This window comes from Anguilla rostrata, chromosome 5 (assembly GCF_018555375.3).
Source record: "Anguilla rostrata isolate EN2019 chromosome 5, ASM1855537v3, whole genome shotgun sequence".
Classification (NCBI taxonomy): domain Eukaryota; kingdom Metazoa; phylum Chordata; class Actinopteri; order Anguilliformes; family Anguillidae; genus Anguilla; species Anguilla rostrata.
This window is the reverse complement of record NC_057937.1, coordinates 53,969,921-53,992,409: the sequence shown is the minus strand read 5'-3', so window position 1 is coordinate 53,992,409 and position 22,489 is coordinate 53,969,921.

Genomic DNA, 22,489 nt, shown 5'->3' with positions numbered 1-22,489 from the left:
TTTATTTTTCAAAAAAATACAGTGATGGTCTGTATTACATTATATGTGTGCAATAAATGTACCTATCCACATCCCACATTTATTACACATACATAACTGCTCATTAATATATATATATATATATATATATATATTATACATGAGCTGTTTTCGAATGAAAACAGCTCAGAATTACATCAACACTGTCCATGAAGGTATCCTGGGGAAAAAATATACTCTGGTTTTGTGTTTGTTTATAATTTGCAGACCAAAAATAAGTTACAGTTCCAGGCGAGCGGTCAGAAGTGTTTTTGGAAGCTGGCAGACAGTGATGTGGCAGAAAACCTGCTCGCCATTTTCAGTGTTTATCAATCTGTCCAAACTGTATGCCTAGTACAAATGTTGCTTGTGGAGAAATTAAGTCTCCTGTTTGATTCAGTCTTTATCTCTGCCAATTGAGGCCTACTTGTGCTTAATCACAGCACGTACCATGACGGAGAGATAGGCAGGCTGATTATACGGCTCTAATATAGGGAATTATCTGTGCATCCATTCCACATAAGAGCATTTACCTCACTGGATCACCACCGCATTCCGCCTCTTTCTATAATGGGGAATCCCTCCAACAGGACTTTATTTTTTTTTTATTGCGAGAAGATCCTTCTGTTGCGAGAAATATCAGTGTAACTTTGTAACGGTTCAGCCAACCTTTTCTTTATCTGTGGGTCAAAGCTACAGCGATTCATTTTTTTATGTCATAACCAGAAAAAAAAAGAAATATAGCAAGTTCAAATTTATAAGAAAGAAAAAATTCCAGAATGGTATTCTCACACTGGGTGGAGGCCAGGATGGGGTGACTCATGTGCCGCGTTGGAACTTAAACAAAGTTCTCGCCATTTTTTACAATCCCAGTTGTGACACGGAGCGTAAAAGCCCAGGTGTATTTCACGAGAGCTTCCGTTCCCTGGGGGGTGAGATTTAGTCACTTGGCACTGCTTTATGCTCAGGGAGGCCACGGTTAAGCACTGCTTCTGTTCACAAAGATTCATGGATGTCACGGCTCACATAACCACACAAGAAGCCTGATATAACTCACATGATACAGCAAGCGTAAATCTAGTTTTTTTTTTTCGGCTAATATTTTTCAATTTACAAGTCAATTGAACAGATTATGATTTTATTTTTGGTCCTCTTTTCTTATGTGTGCTAAGATAATGGGAAAGCTGTTTGCTATAACACATCAAAGTCTTTGCTAATGTACAGTCTTCACTTGGCAGGAAACGTTTATTAGGGATGCTTGGGAAGGTTCAGACCAAAATGTATGACATTCCAAACTTGTTCTGTCATAGTTACTGTAGTATTGGCATCACAGTTTCTGTAGCATTGTCATTCAATTAGATTTACTTTTGGATTTTTATGGACTCTGAGTTTTGAGGACATGAGCTTAGTTACCCAGAAATACCCTTGATACATTTTTTACTGGTAGGTGACAAGGCAGTCATCACAGGGACAGAATTTAGAGGATAAGTAGCATTTTCTTGGGAAATAGTGATCAGGATTGGGGAATGAAACTGGCTTACTGGCATCACAGCTCAGTTATAAATTAAGTAGGACAAGCAAATACTGAACTGATACTGTCACTAAACGTCATACAAGAAGAGTTAGTGCGGCAGTCTTTCACATAATATACACTCGTAGCCTTTCAAGGGAGTTCAACGTCATTTTAACATGCATTCTTGTTTATGATGCATGGAATAAAAATCCCTTTATTGCACACCCAATGATGCTCTACTACTATAATGATATTGTGGGAACAGACAAACACACGCACGCACGCGCACACACACACACACACACACACACACAATCATAGCTGTGCTTGTTCCGTTCCCATCAGTCTCTGCAGGAAGGCACATTGTTTTGTTTGCACTCTGTAAAGCCCATCTCTCTCTCTCTCTCTCTCTCTCTCACTCACTCACACTCTCTCTCTCTCTCTCTCTCTCTCTCTCTCTCTCTCTCTTTCTCTCTCTCTCTCTCCCAATTTCAATTTCAAATATGGCCCTCCACACAGATGCATGCAAACACTTGAAGAGCTCACCGGGGAGGCTGAGACGCGCGCGCGTTCTCTGGGAAACGAGGGGAAGAGGCGCACCGGCGGCTCAGGTACATTTCCCAGCGTGATCCTGCGTCTCGCATGAATCTTTAATGCGCAAAGACACTTTAGTAGGCATTGCGGGAAATGTTTTATTTAAAGGCGTGGCCAATTAAAACTGCAGCCGCCCCTAGAAACCCGTGGTGACAGCATCAGACCGGTGACTGGGCACTTCATAGTTCAAACCAGAAGAGACTGCACACTGCACACACTTCCTGTTCATCTGTCCGGGAGGAAGTCGTTTCCCTGCAAACAGGCTGCCAGGAGATTTATTAGTGTCCAGAGTCGCAGTCACATCTTTAAGATTATAATACGACGTGATCGCCCTTGTCGTCGACACGCCATTAGACTGGTAAGGAAACTAGTCTAGCAAAAAATATAAAAATAAATAAATAAATAGATCAATAAATAAATAACAAACAAAGTCCCGGAAGTGGAGAAAGAGAGCACAATGGGCCTGAACCGCAGCAGCGTTGATGTATTTGTCTTACTTAACCCAAGTGACAGTTGTCTCTGCAGTGATTTCATTTTTGTTTGGCTGCAAAGTTGGGAAGGAATGAAACGCGGGGAAGCATCTCCCCGCCGGTGCCGTGAATAATGGAGTGGGTAAATAAAGCCCTGACGTTACGCGTTATGTGTGATCCGTCCGTGGGGGCTCCTGGGCAGGCCGTCCTGCGATGATGCGCTGAGACAAGTGAATAAATCAACCCGCAATTAAGGCGCCGCCATTTCATTTCGGCTACCTGGGAGCGGTCCGGCGGCAGATTCCGGCAGATGTCAAATCCAGCCAATTGATTTCATCAGCGTCCTGAGGCCCGCGCACACGCCCCGTCTACTCCGGATAAAAAATGGAAGGCAGAGAGCGGCCAAATGGCCGTACGGGCGATTTATGCACGATTCCTTCTTTCATGCATGGATTCACACACACACACACACACACACACACACACACACACACACAGACACACACACACACACACACACACACACACACCACACACCTACACACACACACACACACACAACACACACACACCACACACGGTGTCTTCAACATGTACAGGCCCTAGCGGTGTGTTTGTGTGTGTATTGTACCATCAGTTCATGGTACTTCCTCTCTCTCTCTCTCTCTCTCTCTCTCTCTCTTTCTCTTTCTCTCTCTCTCTCTCCCCTTCCCTCATCATACATTCACACATTCATGCACATGCTTGAAGATGCCTATTGAACAGAATAATTGGCTGTATGCCCCGGTATTGTGCGGGCGAACAGTGTGAGAGGGTGGGGGTAGATCCCTGGAATCTTACCAAATGCAACAGAGGCGCATGCATGCCAGTGCAGACCCAGTCATCATTAGTTACCAGGCAACAGACCAAACACAGGTATGAGTCAGACCTACAGCCATGCCTGTCAATCAACTAAATTAACCAGATAGACATGTTAATTTAACCCTTGCCTGGGTGCAGTGATGTGGGGTCCCTTTTTTAGCACAAAATTGCTGCTGTTCTTCACCCGGGTCAGTGCAATGCATTGACTGTGGATGAGAAAACCGCTCCTTACAACCCTTCATAAAAAGCTTTGAGGCCTTTCAAAGGCCCTACATAAGTACAATTCATTATTTCCAGAATTTCCAGATAAGATGAAAGCAAAAGGAGGGATGAAAGTGCTGGACTTTCGCTGAAATGGAGGTTGAAGAGAGGGCCACGTGAAATGCTCAGCTTTATTGTCCAGGCGCTGCAGCTTCGGGCTTTGAGAGTGCAACCCTCCTGTCATCCCCGGGAAAACTGCACATGGCTTTCCTGCAAATTAGAGAGGAGCCCCAACAATGTGCTGATTTATTTTACGCTGTCCTCCCTCTGTGAAAAGAGCATTTCATGTGGGTCCAGAATCACAACGACACCTGGGTTCCAGAGACCAGAGGCACCGCTGCCTGCTCCTTATCAGCTCTTAGAGTGTTTCTGCTGATAATTTATATTAGACTTTTGCACTGTGTTTTTATGAACAGAGAAGATGGATCACTGATTGTATTGTTTGTTGAAAAGCCCTAATAATTGTTATAATGGAGAAGTGGCAGTACCAGCAATCATCATCATCATCATCATCATCATTATCATCATTACCATCATCATATTATTATTATTATTAGTAGTAGTAGGAGTATTAATGATAACAATGATAATAATAATAATGAAATGAATAACAAGAAGAATAAGAAGAGTGAAAATTGTATTTGCGGGGAGCCTGTTTTTTGTTTTCTTTTTTTTTTCTTAAACAAAGTTAGTACCTGTTCGCAGTCAAGCAGAAACATCAGACATCCTATGTCTGAAATGGCACATTTCCCTTAATTAGTTTAGTAGGAAGAACAAGATAAAAAAAATCTGAAAGAACTAGAGCAGTTCAACATTTTCAGCTCTATTTGATTAAAAAGTACATAAATGAGGTACAATATGGTACATGAAAGCAGTTTAAGCACTGTTGCCGTGGTTGTTTCGTCGCTGGGGGACGTCTGAAATTGGCTGGCTCCCGATTCACTACAATAGGTAAATGAGCATCCCTGGAGATGGAATCCCATTCCTTGGAGAGCCGTTCTTCCCCCACAATTCCTTCTTTTAATTAGAGCGAGATCTTCAGTTTATTAACACATGAAAGATATGCATGACGCATCTTGTGCACTTTGAGAAATGTTGCTTTATTAAAACTTTCCTTAAGTTGTTCGCCCTTTCCGCCGAGTTCCTCCAACAGTTCTGAAGCGAGCTGAGTATATCTGCATTATAGCAGCTCCCTATTCTAACAAGGTTTTATGTAGCCTACATATTTATTCTTTCATTCACATATTTATTCATTTTATTTGCAAGGAGCGTATATATTGCACATAATTTTGGCCAATTTTAGCTCTGCATTATCTCTAGGCGGAGGTTGTTTATTCATTTTCAGCGTAGGCAGTTAAAATGCTGCTCTGTACATCCAACTTATGAACAGAAATATTTTCATTATGGCTGTGTGATTAATACAAAGCCCTCTCGCTTCTGTCGAGCAATTTGTAATTTCTTTGTGCGCCAATCGGGGACCGCGTGGACTGCAGGGTTGCCTTCCACCACCGCTGAGCAGTAAATATGTCACTGTGACTGTATTCATCAGGATAAGCAATATGTCCAGATAATCCATCAGCTTTAGTTTTTGTTTGAATTCTGGAGCACACCAGACAGCACGATGCATAAAAGCCACAGCCTTTCTGTTCATAGCAATAAGCAGATGGCACATTTTTCCAGCAGTGGTAGTAGTAGTTGTAGTAGCAGCAGGAGTAGTAGTTATAATAGTAGTAGTAGCAGCAGCAGCAGCAGCAGCAGTAAAGGTAGCAGCAGTAGTAGTAGTAGTTTTTTCCATTAGCAATATTATCTGCCCACCCACCACCACCACCATCATTAGACTTATTGTGACACAAATATTTGAAATAATCAGGTTTCATAATTATTATAATTAAGTTTATAATTATTGCAGAAATCACGTATTGTATATTTCCCGCAATACCTATGATCTTCAGCTTATAAGCAATAGACACAACCAAACTGCTAAACTGGGGGCATTTGTGGCATCTTCAAAGTAATAAATCTGAGCTGTTTGAAGCCTAAAATCCCAGAGACAGGAGATTGAACTGGTGCTGTTCCTTTTTCTAAAGCCGTGGCTCTAAACTGTGTCCGCGGTGGGCAGTGGCGGGGGTCTGTTTTCTGAAAGGCTCGTTTCCTATCAGTCCTTTGAAAATGGCCGCCCGCTCAGGCCAAGCCTCCGGGGGGAGGGAGGTGGGAAGCAAAATCTTTGCGAGAGACTTTTATCAGCGGGCTTTCTCGTGGCGAATTTGGATTCACTACATTAAAGGGAGAGCGCGAGAAGAAAAAAAAATTAAATAACAAAGATGGAGTTAATGGAGGAAATAATGGAAGAATCAGCTGGAGGTTCCTGTGAAAGGATGCTCGCCGTAATAACACAGGACCGGGCAGAGCGAGGGCTTTGTTGTGCTTTATTGGTGCGTTGAGGGCATCAATGGGGAGCAGCACTTAGGGCACTAAGCCTCTGAAGCCTCAGCCTGGCTGGGCACAGCGGAAGGGGGTTGCAGGGTTGAATCTGGCAGAGCTGTGCGGGTGGCTGGTGGGTTAAAGGCCACTGCTGTGCAACCTTCCATCCATTGTTCTCCACACAGATGTCCTATCAATAAACATGCATGCCACAAGCCGGAAATAATGGCTTAGATAATGCCACACATAACACGGCATAGGACATTTCAACAGGCTTCGTTTAGAAGAGCTGAGGGAAAGTCAGGGAGTTCAATAAAAGTGCTTGGAGGTCAGCAGGATGGTTACTTTTATGGACTGTCATTTTAAATTTGTAAAAACGTATTAATGAATCAATGAAATGAACAGCCTTCGGATACTGTACACTTGTGGAATAAGAAGTACACGAGAGGTTCCACGTGTGTGCGGTCTGGAGTTTGGTAGATCATTGTTCAATGTTTATTGATTCAATGATTGTGGTCTTGCATTTAAGATATAAATTAAGCATACAGTACATGCAATACTCCTTATGCGGGGCTTCTGATATCATTTATGCTCTACTGTGATCAAATGCACTTGACAGGTTTATATAAATATGCAGTTAGCCAAATATCAGTATCGTATTTGGCATCTCTGATAAATAGAAAATGCTGGGTCTTTTGATCTTGTTTCTCTCTGCATTCTCTGTGGGGTTCCTATCCCATATATACAGTATGTATTACCTTATTATGTATGTCCTTAAACATATACATGGAAGATAGGCTGTAGATGCCTTTAACTTACCCTAGTTTATAAACCTTTATAATTGGCAATTTTGTGTGAGCGCAACTTTGTTTTGAAAGTGTTTATGCAGAATTTGCTGTTGTTGAGGCATACTGCAGAGTAATGTGGTGATACTACAGACTGAGTCCTGAAGAAGACATAGTGGTGAAGACTACATGGAGAATTATTAATCCTACAAAGGGTTAAATTCATCCTGTAGTCATTGCGCATATCAGCTTACATGTAATATTTACTGGAAATCCAAGTTAAACCTTGGAAGGAACCAGGCTCAAGGGGGAAACCCATCCTCCTCTGGTCGGCTCAGGGTGCCGACTGGTGACCAGCATGTCAGCCAGTTTATGCAGAAGATATGATAATGTGTGCTCGAGATGGGGGCCGGTGGCGGGAGGAACACAGGGGGCGGCAGATGGGGCAGGGTGGAGGGCATGACGAGAGGGCTGGACCGCAGAGTGGGAACCAGAGGTGAGTAAAGACACATGTGACATAGCAATTGTGCACATGGACTGCAATGTGGAACATAGCTGTGGAGTTTGTAATTCTGCAGAGGAGTATTTCTTTCCCTCACTCAGTACCTTCAGAATCAAGCCCCATCCCTACATAAAACCAAAAATAGGACTAAGCCTTTATGTATTATCACAATAAATCTAATAATAATGTTACATGGTAACCATACAGTACCCATGTGCTGATGCATTACAGTCATGCGTTTAACTAAAAGTGTGAGAATATAGCACATGTCAGCTTAACAAATTTATCCATAAGCTATCCATTTATTAATCCGCCTATTGTGGTTATGCTTCAAATAATGTTTTATACTGCAAATGTTTGAAGTTATAAATGGTCACCTCTTCCCAAGAATATGTGAAAAAGTACTGGTCTTGTCCTCCCACTATGTCAGCTCATGGAGAGTCATAATGGAAGGTATTACTTTCTCAAAATAGTTAATACCTATTCTGCTGTACCAATATCAAGATTTAGAAATGACCCATAACGATGTGCCGTCAAAAAGCACCTAGATATAATTACATTTTGAGATCCTAGTGATATTTTGTTCATTATCTCTCTCTAGCTTCCAGAAACTCATTTCATTAAACAGTGAAAATAAAAGTATTGCTAGCACCGGCTTGCTCGTACAAAGGCAAAAGAATAAAGCACATATCTCAACTGAAAATAATTTTTTAAATGAGCATTTTAACATCCGAGATATGGGAACAAACCACAATTCTACCAAACAGATGTCAAAACCAACAAAAGGATATGTGATTTTATGATAAGAGGCATTGTGTTCATTTTGTTATTCTTTCATAACAGGCAGCATTGTAAGTTTGTCAAACTTTTACTTTGCATTCGTTATTTTTTGCGGACGCTTGGCCACATTGTGTGAGTTGACACAAATAAACATGATTAGCGCTCTAGCCAAACCCAAAGCAACTTCAGAACAATAGGACAGTATTTAGGTCATATTTAATTACCTCTATTCTCCTGAGTTCCAACATCTGCATTTTTATGCATACACCTTTGCTTCTCCGCGAGGTGCTGAACTTATTAATTTCAGTTCTTCTGCGTTATGTTCCTTAATTATGCCTTCTCTTTCAAAAGTCTTAATTATACATGAAACGGATAATCAGAGAGGCAGTGGGAGACATGTTAGCACAGATAACGGCAGATACTCGAATGTTATTACTATATGTACATGCAATAGCTTTGCGTTTGATTAAGAACTTTCTGGAAACAGCCCTTGTGGACAATGAAGAAACATTTAGTGGTGCATATGTTCAAGTTTGACCTTTTTGTCTATACATTTCCACTCATAGTCTTAGTGGTAGATGACTCTCCACAGCATGTAGTAATTTACATCTGATAGTGAAAAGGTAAACTCTCCATCTGGGTCACTGAATGTTTTACATTTGTCTTACAGTTTACCTTTTTTTCCTGTCCTTCTTTTGTTTTAATGTTGGTAGCCCTGCTAAATGATCTAATATGGCATTAACAGTAAGCAGAATTTGGGGAGAACTGGAAAAACAGACGCAAATTGCTACCGGTTCAGAATCTCGGTAGCAATTTAGCGTTTGCAGGTTGCAGGGGGACACTGCGCAGCTCTCTGTCCACACAATGCTAGCGTTTGCAGGTTGCAGGGGGACACTGCGCAGCTCTCTGTCCCCACAATGCTAGCGTTTGCAGGTTGCAGGGGGACACTGCGCAGCTCTCTGTCCCCACAATGCTAGCGTTTGCAGGTTGCAGGGGGACACTGCGCAGGCTTGACACGTGCGGACACGCAGCTCTCTGTCCCCACAATGCTAGCGTTTGCAGGTTGCAGGGGGACACTGCGCAGCTCTCTGTCCCCACAATGCTAGCGTTTGCAGGTTGCAGGGGGACACTGCGCAGCTCTCTGTCCCCACAACGGGCAGGGCTCGGCTCACAGGCCTCCCGCATCCCAGGGGGCACTGCCACGCAGATGGACTCCATCCGTGTTTCCGTGGCGATATTGGGCCATTCGCAATTCCCGCGTGCCGTCAGACGACAGCAGGGGCGGCGAAAAGGAGAAGACTGCAGGGAGGCTCGTCCCCGCGCCGACACCGCCCAACGCGAGAGCATTGCAGCTGCACCGTTTTCAGAAGATTTTATTTTCAAAAATATAAACAGTTATATTTCATTCTGTTTGCAGATTCTCAGAAATGTATTCCCAGTATGTGAGGAGCTGAAAAATTACAACCACCAATCAAGTTACAGCACCGGTGATGCAGTTGTATTTTTGTGTGATGTTGAATGGGGAGGGGAATGCAGCTTGTGGATAGAGAGACGGTTGCCAGGCCTTTCTCCTTTTATTATTTTGGACTGTTTGTGTTTATGCGCTGTTTCATATGATAAGTGCCTTTATGTATAAGTGCCTTTATAATTTCTCCCTTTTATCTTCCCTCTCTCGGTGACAAGAGCACCAATGTTCTTACCGCATGTTAAACCTAAAGTGCTTTTTTTTTTATAAATCCCATTGAACTTATGGCTCTGTTTTGCATGCGCAATAGAGAGTTCCTCTCAACAAATTGTAAAAGGCTCTTAACCATATTGGCTGGACAAAAGTGGAGCGCTTCATTTGCACACGGAAGCAGTGCGGGATGAGGCCCAATTTTCATTAATTTTCCAACACGCCGCTCGGCGAGCCCAGGGGATGGCCCTTCTCATCCCCCCCCCGCTCACGTGAGCCCTCCCGCCCGCTCGCTCGCTCGCCCGCCCGCCCCCTCGCTCGCTAACGCGCTCGCTGAAGAACCCCGCCGTGTCCCCGGACCCGATCCGTGTGGCCGTGCATTGCACAGCATCTCTCCGTCTTTGATTGAGGGATTTGAATTCGTGTCGAGGAATTTTCATTAACGTGACATGTAAATGCCCACGGACTTCGCTGTGAGGGATTTTCCACGCGGTGTGAAGCTTTAAGCCAATATAAGAAATGCCCTGGTGAGCCATGATAAAAACCCCAACCAGAGTATCTAGTTCAATAAGGTTCTGTGGTATTTGCTTGCATTTTGTGGAGACTTTCTAAAGCTTCTTTTACCACAGATATTGGTGATGAATGCACATGGATAGGATATCTACTTGGTCATGCTTGCTTTTTGCTTGCTTTTCCTTTTCTTTGCAGGGGTCTCTCACCAGTCTCAGGTAGAGAAGTGTCCTGTGTCAAAAAGCTCTGTTTGCTTATGTTGTTCCTGCCAGGTAAAACAGTGGGTCTATACTTATCCTGGTACCCCATGAACATTGTGATAATCACATCTCCATAGGCAATTTGACCTTCAATTTGACACCGGACATAAAATTTTATTTTCTGTTGTACTTTGTCCTCTTGCCGCAGTCCCTTAAAAAAGTCTTTACGCGTGCCTAATGTGACCTTGGTATAGAAACGAAATGGCTGACTTTCAGTGACAGCCGCGGAGCAGGGTTATAAAACAGCTCAGACGTGCGGGGGACAAGCCGTCAGTGCTGAAATGTCGTAGCGGGATGGCGAGTCTGGAAACTTGGCCAGGTTTCTGTGAGGGCCGTGGCCAGAGGATAGGCAGCTGGGTCATGGAACCAGGCCTGGCCGCAGGAGCCGTCCCCTCCCAGCTCATCAGACAGTGCGGCGTCTTCGCCAAGAGAGGCCAATACTCACTCATAATCTGTCCACAAAAATTACAGATACTTTTTTCTTTCTTATTTGTTTTTTCCTGTTTTTTTTTTTGTGTTTGTTTTGTTTTGTTTCTTATTTTAAGTGGGTTCAGTGTTCATTCATATTAACTCAGCAAACTGCATTTGAGTCAGGCAAAAAAAAACAAAAAAAAAAGAAGAAAAAAAACGCATTTGCATTTAATTGTGAGTCGCAATGAGTCTCAGCGAGATTATAATGCTTTCCCCAGGAGCCCCCTCACAGAGCCTGGCTCACCGTTTCGCTTTCAATGGCCAGGTGCCCCGGGCTTGCTTAGCAGCATATGGCGCAGAGGAATACTCGCTGCACTTGTCCTCGCAGGAGCTGTCGAGGGTTTGGCACAGACTCGCCGTGTTCTGGTGGTGCCCGGTTCCTCCGGTGCAGACGGCAAGCCTGGGGGGGGGACGTTGCCGTCTTCTCCCCGCGCTGAGAATATGGACGGTTAGATAGCTCGTTGATCAATAGCGTTGTGTCAATGCGCAGCCGGTCTTTGCTATAAGTAGCAGCGTCCTCGCTTTATGTCATAGACGCAGGGCTGTGCGAACACCACGCGCTGTTGCCGAGTCACCGAGTCGCTGATGTTTGTGGTCAAAGGTAGGCAAGAGTTTACCGCCGTTTCTGATCTAGGGACTCGGCCCAAGTGCACAGGCATCCAGGGCAGCCCCATCATAAGTTAAAAAGGGTTAAAAAATAGAGGTTTATATGCCAGGGGTGGGGGTGGGGAGTAAGAAAGATTGCTATTGTCAACCTGGGGGTGTGGGGTGGGGAGGGGGGGGGGGGGTGCAGATTCTCGAGACACCTTGACAGACCCCCCCCCCACTGAAAGCTCGAGGTCTAAGGGATGGCTGATTTCCTGGGCTCAGGACTGGAGACGCAATCCTGATGGTTTTAAGATTGATGCGTTCTTTACTGCGTCACACGCAAAAAAAAAAAAAAAAACGCCACTCATTTCCCGGAGCATCATTTCCCATAAGCACCATGGCGCCTTTCCAAAGGAAGCACCTTGTTTAAAGGAAGAGAGGCGGCGTCCCGCCGGTTACAGAAAAGCACTCTGACATTTCGCGACTGGGCGAGGCAGGAGCCGGTGTGCGCCATACATTATCTGAATATAAAAGGGCGCTTCGTGACACCTGCCCTTCATGGGTCATTATTCAGAGCAGACAGAAAGGTGTGGGAACGAGGCGATATGAGACACAGCTCAAAGCAATGAAAAGGCGTTTATCGCAGCCTGCATCGTAAACCTACCCAAAACCGTCACGAGCGTGTACGAACATACGCCATAACCATTTAAAACCATGCATGACATTTTATGGGAACGGACTCCTTAAAGTACACACTGAGACACGTTACATTGTGCAGTAATACCTTCGCATAACCATGGCAACGGCGCTCCAGTGTTTTAGACCACAATTTGCAATCTAGACTGCATAATCAAAATATACCACCTTGGAAATTGAAGATACATTTTCTCAGGTATTTGCATTTTTTTTTTTTTTTTTCATTTTTAAAGGGATGATCCTGCAAAAAGAAACCACAGAAGTGGCTTGCGTGCTGGGCTATGTTAAGAATAAGTACTGTGCTCAAAAATATGCTTTATTGTTAAAACAGAAGTCTGCAATCTGCACTCTCCTGTTTTTTTTTTTTTTTTTTAAAGTAAGTAGGTTGATTCCATGTGAGCATCTCTCCAGCAATGATCCCAGAGGAGCTCCAAACTCCCGGCTGCAGCTGCTTCTCTCCCATTGCTCTAATTCCTCTCCTCTCTTTTTGCTCAAGTGGTTTTTTATAAAATAGATTGACTCCCGCACAAAATGAAATTGTATCTCAAAATGCACTGGAAGCTAATGGTCCATTTCAAAGCATTTTCACAGCAAAGGCAAGCCTTATTGAACGCCCTTAATTCACATCAGATATCTGAGCGTTTGACCCAATCCCTTCGGCTGCCCCTGCCAGCTGAAATCCATACCTGGTGCGAAGACCGGTTGAATGCTAGACCCCTTTTGTATGACATGTAATAATTCAGAAAGAAATGAAAACACAGAAATACTAAAAAGCATTAAGCACATAAAATCCAATTTTCTAAAGAAATTGTAGATTATACCTTTGATGTAACCTTGACAATTTTTGTAAAATGTCGTAATGTAGCCTTTTGATTAGCCCGAACAATATAACAGACACACAAGAAAAAAAAAAGAAAAATAAAGGTACAGGCATATATATATATATATATATATATATATATATATATATATATATATATATATATATATATATATATATATATATATATATATTCAATTCAAAATTCTCTGGGAGTGGGTGATTACCCATCATGCAACAGTGGAAGTAGAGAAGTACAGGTTTACAAAGGGATTCACATGCTCCCAGTCCAGTGCAAGATTTACTAAATTTACATATTCCCCTCCCTACTGGTTTTAATTTAAACATGAAGCTTTTTGACAAGTATAAAACCCACCATCTCCTATTATGCCATTAGCAAGGAAGCTGGGTAGTGGTTTATGCTCATCTGGGGTCGTCTGCTATGGGTGGTAGTGTAGGGTAGCATTTAGGGAACTGGACTTGTTCTTCCAACTCACAATGTTCCTGGTTTGAATTCCAAATGGGGGTCCCTAGGCAACGTATTCAGTTTAAATTACTTCAGTAAATATCCAACAGTGTATGTGGATGACACGTAAGCCCTGCAAGTTCCAAAGAGATAAATAAAGCAATAACATTTCTCATATGTCTATAGTGAGGGATACCTCAGGCAACCGGTCATTGTTAGAATAAAAACATATTCATTTTAAATGAAATATTTTGCTCTCTAGTCTAGCTCTGAAGGCAATATGTATGAGTTTTCAAACATACTTCATGAATGCATTTGAAATACATCATATGTAGTTTTAAAAACTTTAAATAGGGCACACATTTGAAAAAAATGTTGCGAACACTTTTTTAACTGCCTGATTGTTTGACAGAATGTGTATTCCAACACATGACATTTGGTTTCAGATGTTTGAAGTAATTGATTTCATTCCAGTTGATATAGACTGACAACAAGCGGAACATTTATGAATACGTTTCCCAAGTGTATTTTCACGTAAGAGTTAGCAATGTTTCCCAGGCATCACATACTTCAGAAACACCAGAGTTTTGATTTTAAATTTCATTTTGAAAATTTGAATGAGAGCGGTTGCAGGTATTGCTGTGTGAAAGCTACATGTGACCAAAAAATATGTATTCTGTGGACCACACTGTTGGAGATACACATGCCAGAGACCATAGAAAGTAACTGGAGGGCTAATCAAGTGAGGTCGGGCACTGATTGGGCGATTAGGCCTGGCTCACAGTTGGCTTTCCAAATGATCTCAAAGTTGTTGGATGAGAATGAGATCAGGGCTCTGTGCAGGCCAGTCATGTTCGTCCACACTGTTCTCGACAAAACCATTTCTATATAACAGCAAAGGGCCTTCCCCAAACTTTTGAGGAAGCACATCATCATCTAGAATGTGATTGTAAGCTGTAGCATCATGATTTGCTTTCACTGGAACTAAGGGGCCTAGCCCAGACCACAAAAAAACACACTTTTTGTCATATATGAGTATGAGTGTTTGGATTAAAGATAAATAGCACATATCCCCACTCTTACTAACAAAAATTCTTTACATTTGCAAAGTATTTTTGAAATGTATTTGGATCAAATCACTGTTGAAAATCCAATGTGAAAAAGGGAAATGACTTAAAATGCAGAAGAAAATAATCTATTGCATGTGTATGAAATATCTTTGTATTTGCAGTGTTCCATTTCACACAGTACAGCAATATTGGGCGCTTTCATTGTTTGGATTATTCATGTGAGCCGGTGTTTTCTGAAACACTTCTTTAAGGAACGTTGTTTTGAAGTGGAAGGACCCGACAGTGCTCGTTGTTGCCTCAGACCTTTGCTTTTTTCTTCAAAGCGCTGGACTGCAAAAGACTATTTGAAATGAAAATCTCGTTTTTTTCTGAAGGTCCCGCGAACACGATGCCTGTACTGCTGTCACCTGCAGTTACAGAACTTTGGTGTCGGTGTTGAGTTTCACCTCGGTTTCTACGAGACTTTATGTTCTGCTCTGACGCCTTTTTCTGTTAACAAGTACCCAGGAAAAATAAAAAAGCATGCGAGTACCTTGCAGCAGATATATGGTATATCAATATTTCTCTCTCTATCTCTCTCTCTCTCACACACACACACAAAATAGTTTGTATAGTACATGTAATAGTTTCACAGTGGAATGTGTGAGAAAGCGCTACACTGTCAGAAACTGATGTTTTTACATTATGTCAAACCTCTTTGGAGATCCATTTGCATTTGGCAATTAAGGACATCTGCTCTTCTGTTAATTGCTCAATTATCCCATAAATCATTTTAGTTAAAAATAGGTTAAATAAAAAAGAGCACATTTGTATATCTTCAACTTTGGAATAAGCAAATTAACTGCACAGGTGTTTAAATGTAATGAGATCTCACGGTCTCAAAAATGATAACTCTGTGTTAAAGTGCTTTACCTTACGCAGCAAAACGGTGATTGCAATGGCTGACAGCTGTGTGTCCTGGGTATGTTCGACAAACCACAGATGCCCCGAGTATGTCCAATGTACCATTTAATTCATTTGCCAAGCATATGTCCTTGTCCCGGTCTCTGTATATAGCTCACAACACCTGGAGATCCAGCCTAGTGCATTTTTGTACATTTAGTGCAGTTTTTGCAATTTTTTAGCAGTGTTGCAGTAATTCTGTATATGATTGTGTTGAATAAAAGTGTTGCAATAATGTTCTTTTGTACCAACCCCAAAACATAAGTTTCTGTTTACACTGTGAATAGATCCAAATCACTCTGTTTTCTGTTAAAAAAAAATGTTAGCTTTTTTTTTCTTGTAAATCCATAACCTAAAAATAAAGTTATTTGGGTTAAAGATAATTTAGCTTAAGCTAGAAACTTCCATTTCCAACCTGCAAGACAAGCTCGCTACTTTTGAGTTGGAACGCTCAAACAGCTATAATATATTACCAGGCCACTTTCATTGCCTATGCGAACAGAATATCATTTTCGCCACTATTTCAGATGTGTGCTTATCCCGCACTGCACAAATGTCATGCTAGAACCCTTGTTTGTTGGAAGCGAATGTGGAATCAGATGAGGCGATGAGGACCAGGGGCATGTCTTTGGAATTCTAGAAATCTAAACAGCACTATTGGAACAAATGCATCTACAACACAACTCTTACTGAAGCCACCTCCCTATACAGACAATCACTTCATATCGTTCCTGTTCGTCTTACATTTATCCTTAAAAGCTGCACTGAATATGTGGTCTTGACAAAGACCAACTAGTGCAGTTGCCAACACAATAAACTATATTCCTGATTTAACTAAAAGATTAGGCAGGTGCAAACAGCGTTATCTCCAGCGATACCAATATTCCTACCAATTTCTTTGGCCATGACGGTGGTCAGCATGTGCCAAATCATTTTGTATGGGCTGAAATCTTTAGAAAATGTGGCCTTGTGTGTGTATATGTGAGCCAACAGTGAGATTTCCCCAGCTTCTCAAACAGGATTGATCCGTGCTGGCCAGCTGCCAGTAAGGATACTGTTTTCAAATAGAGGGAGACCTTGATCTAATCAAGATTTGTCCTTAGCTTCAACTCGCCGTCAAATGCTAGCGCAATGCTGTTTTTGTTTTCATAAATGCAATCGCTGAAATTTTTTAAATCATAGCAAGTGACCACTGAAATAAGCATCTACTTTACTTTTAAATCAAATTTAAGGAACGTTTATTGAGTCATTGATTGAAGGATGTTCATTTAACATAATTCCATTCAATGTGGACATTTTTCTTTCAATGTATTTTTAACTGCAACCATAATTGCTTTTCAAAATAGTGCAGTAGTGTGTTCCAGTGCTCACCCAGGAAACCAGCTGGCACTGAAATGTGTGCAATGGTTCGAGATGTATCGTCTATCAGATAGCATGGCAGCTACGGCAGCCTGCTTTGTCGGCTGTGTGTCAAGTGACAAACAAACAACAGGTGGAAATAGTGTCAGACAAGAAATTGGATCTGCAACCTGGTGAGATATATGAAATTGTCATTGTTATATTATTTTCATGTTTGCCTGGTCATAAAATTGACTGAATAATTTGTTGTTGGATGATTATCAGATGTTTACGATTTAGTCAGTCGGCAGATTTTACCCCGAGCAACTTAGCAGAAGATTAAGTTGCTTGGGTTAAAAGTACAAAGTTGTAATCAGATCTTGTGTCACAGTTATGATGTATGCCTTGAGACCTGTAAGATAACAGGAGAAAAATGATAGTTTTTGTTTGTTTTTTTTTAAAGGAGCATTGATGTGTAGTCTGAAAAGGTGAGGGAACGTGCCTTTCTGACGGATTGGGTAAGTCTGCTCCACCCTCAGTGGATCACACAGTACAGCGTTAATACAGCTCCGACTCTGTTAATCCAACTCTCGACAGATAACATTTGGTCCTCCCTGGAACGTGGGCACAAATGCTATCAGTTACGAGTTGAACTAGCACTGGAAATTTTTGCGCTGTGCAGAGCCGATCAGAGCCAGCATGAGTGCGAGGGTGCAGCTGTCAGGCGCTGGGAGAGGTGGGATGGGAATAGGATGCACGTCCCCTCCCAGCCACCTGGTGGCGCTGGTCAGCACGGCACCGCGCAAGGCCAGAGCTTGAGACGTCCAGTTCCTCGAAAGATGTAAGGAGCGTCTGATGGCTGACGGTGCCGAATGCAGAAGACAGAAATGATGAGAACAGAGCTTATTCTTTAGCGATCCCAAGTTATGTAAGAAAATGACACCCCCGACTGGTGAGAGAACAGTGTGGGCAGTGTATTATTCTGCCTGAGTAACATTTCTATTTCTATGAGAATATGTGTTGCACAGGATCCAGTTTAATTTATCATAAAGCTCTGCTGGAACGCAACCCTTGTGTTGAACAAGAAGTTCCTGCAATCTAACAATCGCTGACTATATCATTTGCTCGCAAGTTTGGAGCCAAGTGCTTAAACATTAATCTGACATGTCCACCAGTGTTAACGTCTGAATAAAAGGGAATGCACTGACTCACAAAGCATTTTGTCATCGGGAGAGTAAATATTTTTAAGTGCTCCTGTTTGTGAAAATATGTATAGAAAAAAAGCATGCTCAATCATTGATGAAGAACTATTAATTGCTACTACTACTACCGAATATTATTGTTATTATTATTATTATTATTATATTAGTATGTCCCTGTCTCCTGTCCTGTATAGTCTCCATAAGAACAGTACGTTTCACACGTCAGAGGCAGAGCCTGTTTTACACAACAGGTGGCCAGAGCCCTCAAACAGTGCAATCAGACCCAGCAGGGAGCTGCCCGAAGCAGGAGGCGCAGGAGGCGCAGGAGCCAGCTGACCGGGGGAAGAGGAGAAATGAAAATAGCAGAAAAGGGCGTTCGTTATTAATACCAAGGGAGGTGTACGGAGGGAAGCAGCACACACCCCTCAGAATTAAGTCAACAGAACCAGAACCTTCCATCCTTGAGATCCAACAAAGCGTCAGCCGCAGTCGATAACACGACATCATAATCTTCACTTTTTGACAGGCCTTTGATTATATCCTCATAAACCTGTACATGAGCTCTTTTATTTATTTATTTTTTTTTTTTTTTTGAGAACCCACCTGATCGATCGGCAGTCAAGCTTCTTTAGCTCCTCTGCTAAAGACGCCCGCAACAGTTGGCGCTCCTCTCACCGTTAACTCAGCAACATTGCTTAAGTCTGTCAAGAAAAAACCCACAGGCAATGTCTGCCCGGTTTCTGCTGCAAATCATCAAGCCTGACTTATTAGATCGCATTACCGCATTACCGGGGCTGGCTGCCGCGAAGGCGGCATAATCAAAGGGACGCGCGCCGGGCGTCTGGAGAAGGTACACCAACACCGCGCTTTGATTACGCTGTGAGAAACGGAACATCGCGATCCGCCGTTTCTCCTCTCTCTCTCTCTCTCTCTCTTTTTTTTTTTGTTTTTTTTTTTTGTCGAGGCACCGACTGCGGCGTAGCGATAAAGAGCGATCGTCGATTGATTCCCGCTTAAAAGCCGCGCGCCCGCGTACGCTTGAGAGACTATCAGAAAATTTAAAGGATACCCTGGATCCACCGGCATGATCTCACTTTAATACGAGAACCAGCTGGCGATGTGTACTCATTATCCGCTCTTGTGTTTATTTGCTGGCGAACTCAGGAGCAGGAAGGATGTCTGGTTCGATAGTGCCTCCCCCATGGGTTCCTGAGCGAGCGTAAGACTGTTCGGAGCATAGCTTTGGTCGAGCCGGTGCCCAGACCGCCTGGTTATTTTGGTTTGTTTTTCTATTAAACCTTTCCTATAATGCTGTGCTATCAGAAGTAAAAATGTGTGACATTTCCAACCAAGGTTTATTTTTCATGCTGGGGTGAAAACAGAGGCAAGGAGACTTGAAAAGAGAGAAATTTGTTTGTGCAAGGTGTTTTTCAGACCTGCCTCAAATCCAAGACTGCAAGTTTCATAGTGCCTGTCTACAAAGACAAGTTGAAGCATTTTTAAAGCACAGACGACCGGTCAGGAGTCTATTATCACAAAGCTTCCACTGCTGCTACACACACACACACACACACGCACACGCACACATACACACACGCATGCATACACACACGCACACATGCACACTTACATCCACACACACATTCATATGCACACACACACACACACACAGAATACAATTGATTGACTAATTGTTTAAAAAATGCTTATCTGCTATCACAGTCACAAAGGACTTCATCGTTTCTTTTTCAGGAATAAATCCTTTCTAAATATAAATAATGTAACCGCGCCGATGGAAAGAAACAGCCATATATGGGCAGTGCAGCGTGCGGTTGTGCCGGTGATGCGTTTCATGCTGCGTCCCTTGTTCTAGTAAGTGGCTCAGGGCTGAAATATCCCTCTACAGCAGGCTGCTGTGGCTTTCACAGAGTTCCCAGATTCGCCAGGAGCAATGCAGCATCTAAGTGTGCTCAACCCTCTGGAGCCTGTAGATCACCAGCATTGTGCATTCTCAGCTCTTACCTTCTCCCATGACTCTCAATTTGTGTGCCTTTTAGTGGGCCAATTTGCATTTTTATTTGTCTCCTTGTTCTTGTTGTCGTCCTCCTCCTCCTTTGACCAATGGCAACCCGTGGCGTCTTATATTAGGTTAATCTGACTGCCACTGCTGCGCAAGTTCAACCCGGTCCTCCGAGGAGTTTATACATTGAGGAGCCCAGCTGACAGGGCCCAGAAGATGGGATTCTGGGATTGCTTCAGGAGTGTGTAGAAAGACATGTTCCACTGTCGTGTGATTGACCAATTAGTCGAATTTACACCCAGTAAACCATCAACATTATTTCAAAAAAACCTTCTCACATCAGGTGACTTTTTCATTAGGGATGACTGAACAGAATCCAGCATTAGCATCACTCACAACATCAAGTTATTATCAGAAAAATGTGTATATACCAATGTTGTACAGTAACTTGTGAAAGTAAATGCTCGTAATTCAATATAAATAACATTAAACAGACTCGCAAACAAAATCTCTCTTCCTCTGTTCTATCATTTGACCCCTAAGGTCACAAACAGCAAAGGAAAAAGCTAGTCCAGCTTTCAGTGACCTACATCTCCCTCCCTCTGTTGTAGCCTCCGTGCTTTTGGCCTTTTCCAGGCAAGGGAACTGAAGCAGCTCTGCCCTTCCCTTCCTCAGGCAAATCTTACCTGAGCTTGCTGGGTATCACAGCATTCCTTCTGCCCGAGGAAGCCAACCTGCAGTGTGCAAACAAACAGCAAGGCCACATTTTACATTGGACTTTCATATTACATTTAAACATGCAGTATATGTCACAAGTTTGTTTTTGTTGTTGTTTTCAGTGCGTAGTGAGAATACCTCAGGGTGCGGTAAATTGCAGCGTGGAGCGCCAGCATTCAGTCCTCCAGGATCCTGGTCAGTGGTGTCTGAAAACAAAAAAAAACAACACATCAGATTTGGAAAGATGGAAACCATCAGCGGTGTGCAAAATCAATGAACAGACAGCGTAGCTCTCAGCCACCGCTCGCACTAAACGGGTACGTGCCCACTGACACGACAGAAGCTGCCTCCTCCTTGCGGTTACAGGCATCGTTAAGGCAACGGCAGCGCAACGCTGACACTTTCCCACAAATCAAGTGCCAGACGTGAAGATTCTCTACCGAGAGCAATCCTGTTACCGTCTCTATCGTGGGGTTATTGTTCAGCTATACACACACGCGTACAAAAACACACACACACACACACACACACACCTAAATGCACATTCACAGAGGAACACGCACGGGCAAGACCACGTTCACCGTTCCGCACAGAAACACCTCTAAATTGCATGCGTCCTCACTGAGCTCTCCGTGTGTAGCCAGGTTGTGTATGTGGGGCCAACCAATGAAATGAATTCATGGCTCCACCAAGTGTTTAGAAGAAGAATAATCAGGCTGGATGTGAGCAGGGGATAGGTAGGAGATGTCACTTTCAATGCTAAGCTCAGTTTCACTGCCGAACAGGCAAACCTGCAAATGGAACATAACATGGTCGCTGGAAGCTTCTTGCACAGCTTGTCATTCACGACACGTGACTCTGGGACTGACAGAACCCTCTCTGTGGTGACTTTGATTCACCAGTCAATTGAGAAGTGAGCTCCTAGTTGACATAAATAGTTAAATATAATAGTTTTTTTTTTGTTTTTTTTTGGGGGGGTGGGGGGGTGGGGAGTGGGAGCGGGAGGAATATTTACAATCTGTATACTTATTTGTCTTACACTTTTATTTATTTGCCTTCATGCCATTGATAGATACTGTAAGCACAGGGTTCTCTGTGTTCCTGTTCCTGTATTCCAGTATTTGTACCCCTGCTGAAAGTCATAGCGCAACCTTCCCTCTCCCACGCCTTCTGAAATCCCTCCAAGGTATTTTTCAATATTCACCTTTTTGTAACTATTTTATTCAACTGTTACAGAGAATGGCCAGTTCTGACTTGATGCCTGTATACTAAATAGTCAGAAATATAATGATCACCTTGAGCTCAAAAATATTGTGGATCACCTCTCACCACACACACACACACACATACATGCACATACACTAACACAGAAAGGCATGGGAAAGCTTTTATACAAACATCCATTTTTTTCTATTTATTCTCTCACACTCTGTCTCACACACACAGACACACACACACAAAGACACTAACGCATATGCACACACATTACATGTGCACAAACACACACAT